The following is a 4303-nucleotide window of genomic DNA, read 5'->3' as shown; positions in this document are numbered from 1 at the left end:
AAAGGCCGGCGCAGCCTCCCTTCTTCCCCGCGCCCAGCGCCAGCCGGGGCGGCGCGTTTCCCCGTCCCCCGGCTCGGCGCTCGCCCCGCTGCCGGCCGCGGGCTGGAGCTGGGCTTGCAGTGCGGGCGAAACGGCGGGCGCAGCTCGGGGCTCCGGGAGGGATCGCTGCGCCCGAACGGCGCCGCTCCTGGACAGAGCTGCTGTGTTCATACGGTCGCACCACCCCAACGCTGGCTTTCCCCCGGGGCAGCGCCTGGACCTGCAGGCCAGCGCGGGGCCGGGGGCTGCAGCGCGCACACGCCTTTCAGAGTTAAATGACAGCCTTGTTTTCTGTTGTTTTTTTTTAAGAGATGGCATGCCTGACCAGACCACATTTTTTTGGTCCACGTCCCATATTTATCCTGTAATTACACCTTCAGACAAAGGCTGCCTGTCTGTGAGATTGTTTTTTTAAGGAGTCTTATTATAAGAGTCTTATTATATGCTGGGCTTTCGCTGTGCTGGCATGCTGGGGGGGGGGGGGGGGAAGTAAGCAGGGCGCTCCCACAGTTTGGGGGTGAAAGCTGGTCTTTCTTTGAAACCTAAGGCTAAAGCAGGACTTGCCCAGACCCGCTCCCCTCCTCTCTCGCTGCTCCTCGGGAGAACTCACCCAGCAACCCCCTTCCCGCTCCGCTGCCGCCCCTCGAGAGCTGCGGCCCGGCCCTTTCCCTGCGCTGCGCCGGCACGGGCCCGCGGGGGAGAGGTGCCGCCGTGGCTCCCGCTGCCGAGCCGCGCCGGAGACGTGCCCGCCTCGCCGTCCTCGCCGGCTGAGCTGGGCAAYGCGCACGGAGAGCCGCCTTGCACCTGCTCGCGTCGCGGCACCGCGAGCGACTAATTCCCGCAARAGAGCTTCTCCATAAAATGACTAATGGCCGGCACGTGTTTGGCCTCGGAGCGGAGCGAAGATGCACGCCCGTCGGAAAGCCGAGGGCAGCTGCAGGAGCCGCCCGTGGGGGCGCCTAGAGCGGGGGGCCCCGAGGACCGGGAGAGCCCCGGGGCCGCCGGCTCGCCGAGGCCCCTTCGCCGCATGCAAGGACCGGTTCAGCCGCCGCGACGGGCGCGTTTCACCCCCCCCCCCCGGGGTTTTCCTGAATCCCTTTCCCCGCGGGATCTGCGAGCGGTTTACGGGCTGGCACGTGCACTGGCCCTGCCTATAAATACACGTGGTTCGCATATCCAGCCGGACAAAAATAAGGCGATTTTGGGCCCGAGGACTGTGGTTTATGGAAACGTGCCAGGGGCTGCTGTTCTCTAGCTGATGTCACAGGAAAAGTGGAAATGAAAAATGAGTTTTTTGGGGGGAAAGAATAAATAAAACAAGATTGTTGATTTTTGTTAAAAAAAAAAAAAAAAAAAAAAAAAAAAAAAAAAAAAAAAAAAACAGCCAGTGTTGAAGCAGAGAAACCAGGAACTGTCTGAATTGGTTTTTCCAGGCAATTCATTGCCCTGGATTAACCCGGTTCTCCATCCCGGGCTGCTGCAGAGGCCCCCGAGGTGCACGGGAGTTGCTAAGTCGCCGGCTCTAGCCCCGGAAAAGCGGCGGGGAGCCGCAGGCGAGACCCCAGGGCCGGGTGGCGTGGCTTGTCGAGCAGAAGGCGACCCCCGGCGAGGCACCGAGCCCCCTCCTCGAGGCCCGAGCCGCGGCCGGAGGGACGTCAGCGGTCTCAAACACGGCGAGGGCCAGCGCGAGGCTGAAGGGACCGGACCCCCCGGCGGCCGCGGCGGGCGGGAGCGACAAAAGCTTCGTGGGGGCGAGGGCAGCGACGCGCTCGCTGCCCCCGCCTCTTGGTTTATCAAAACCCCCTCTGAAGCCGGCTCTCTCGTACCGTAGGCATCTGTTCGCAGCCAGCCAGAGAAATAACGGCAAAACAAGGAGGTATGCGACAATATTTGCCGGTGCGGAGCACGCGCCTGCCCGCGGAAAGCTCTCTCCAACCAACCACGCTGTTTCAGCATTCAAAGTTTTTTCCCGTTTGCCAGTAGTTCGATGCGACATTTCCCGAGTCTCTCAGAAAGGCTTCTTTCAGCTCAGCTGCTTGTTTTGGGCACTGCTCTTGCCACTGGCGCTGCCTTTCTTGTTGGTGCRTCTCCAGCACGCTGTCCCGGAGGTTTTCCAGAAGCAGCAGCTGGCCCTGAGCTTCTGCTGTAAACAAGGTTCACCTGATGGTCCTCAGCACCTGCGTGCAGAAGCACCACCTGCTTCGGGAGGCTTGGCCTTCCTAGGACTTTGTCTGGATTTGCACRCACACGAATGAAAACCAAACCTACCGCTGGCGAAGCACGGGTGGGTTTTGCCTTCGCCTCGGGGGCGGTTTGAAGACATGTGCCTTATGACTGGCCAGGTTAGGGAGGGGACGGTGTCTTTTTCTTTGTGGGGAAATCTGGTGGAAATATTGCGTGATTGGGAAAAACAGGGAAGTACTATGACAGTGCTCAGTTTTTCCCAGTAGCAGGTTTCTGCTGTAAAATGTATGCAACGCCTGGCATTATGGGGGGAGAACTGCCACTGCAAAAGCAAGACCCGGCGCCACAGGTACCGGAGGAAGGGGTGACTGCATCCTCAGCCTCTGCATCTTCGAGGCTTGGGCCTCTAGATTTGCTCCAGCTTTGCTCAGCGGGGTGAAACGCAAGGGGGAGCTGCGCAGGCGAGGACAGCCCTGCTGGGAAGGGGATGCGTTCGCGGCACCGGGGGAGGAAAAGAGCCGTCCGCGCAATCTGCAGGAGGAACTTAGAGCGGGCCTGGGGGATCGCCGAGTTCGTCCCTTTAAAAGGGACACGGGTGTGTTTTGTTTTTTCCAGTTGCTGCGCTGAACCACCTTCCCGAAGTCCGGCCGCCAGCAGGCTGCTGAGGCGTCTCCTTACAGCCCGGTGGCCAGGGCGGGCACCAGGAGAGCACGCAAAGGTGGGGCTCGGAGCCGGTCCCCCCGGGGTGCGCCTCCAGCCGTTCGYGGCCCCGGGACGAGCGGGGCGCTCTGCGCCTGACCGCTCCGCCGGACCGTGCGGGCCGCGGGCTGAGCGTGCCGCGGGGCAGGCCCCTCGCTCTCGAGGGGAGCAGAGCGCTCCGCTCGCYGCCCGCGCCGGCAGCCACCAGCCGATCTCCAGGCAAAGGGCCGCGAAGAGGGGTTCTCCGCACRCAGAGCTGACGCTCGCCAGAGCGAGCAGGGGCTGCGAGCCCGCAGCCCGTGGCGGCAGCGCGCCTCTTCCCAAAGCGGCCGCGCGTTCCTTCCCGGCTCCCCCCTTGGGAGCTTCGCTCCCGACGCCGCCGGGAGCAGGCTCCAGCGCAGAGCCAGCGCCCGCCGAAGGCGGACGAGGAGCGGGAAGCGGCCTCCCAAGCGAGCGCGCGAGCCTGGGGACGGCTTCGTCCGCTCACAACGCTGCAGTGTGTGCGGCAGCTATATTTATCCGCATCGCCGGCCAGCTATATTTATCTGGCGTGCCACAGGAGCCGAACGTCCGAGGTGTGATTTCTGAGCTGTGAGAGCGCGTGATCGCGATGTCCTTTTTACAGTAAGCCTCCTTTTCTGCCTTCTGCCCCCCTTCTCCAGGAGTCACAGCCACCTTCCAAGCCCCGTACGGTCTTGCTCTTCCCTGCTCCTCCTTACACCCCAGCACCCCCACCGTGGCGATGCTGGGCTCATCCCACCTTGGTCCCCCTCCCAGAGCCCTCTCTGAGCCCCTTTTCCTGCTGCCATCTGGAGCAGATTTTTCTGATTTTTTTAAGATGAGCTCGTCACCTTTTAATGCTCGGGGTTGGCAGAACTGACTGCAGAGCCTCAGCGTCAGCGCAGCCTGCGGCCTCGGTCCCGCCGCCGGCTTCGCTCGCGGCGCCAGCACCCTGCTCCTGCCGGGCTGCAGCCACCGCCCTCGCCCCGTGGGCAGCCTCTGCCAGCTGGGCCGGAGACGTAACCCCGGGTTGGTAACGGCGGCCGGAGCGACGGCCTCACGGCACTGAGTCTCTTTCGGTCACGGGTGTCGGGCTTTTCCGTAAAGGAACCTTTAGGGCTTCTTTACGGCAGAGCAAGGACCCAAAAAACGTCACTGTTTCGGATTTCATTTTCCCCGTCAGGAGTCGAGGGCTGGCCTACATGCCTTCTCCTGGCAGGCTCCAGGAAAGTACCAAACCCAGGAAGACCATGGAGAGGAAGAGCTGCCGCGAGGCGTCTCCGGGGCCCTGCAGAGGACCGGCCCGGCCAGCGCCGCGGCGGCGAGGCGGGATGCCGGCAGTGCCCTCGCTGCGAGCGCGATGGAGCGGTGCCAAGGCAAA

Source organism: Rhea americana, unplaced genomic scaffold (genome assembly GCF_003343005.1).
Source record: "Rhea americana isolate MKP2758 unplaced genomic scaffold, rheAme1 scaffold_222, whole genome shotgun sequence".
NCBI classification, from domain to species: domain Eukaryota; kingdom Metazoa; phylum Chordata; class Aves; order Rheiformes; family Rheidae; genus Rhea; species Rhea americana.
This window is presented reverse-complemented; position numbering follows the sequence as displayed.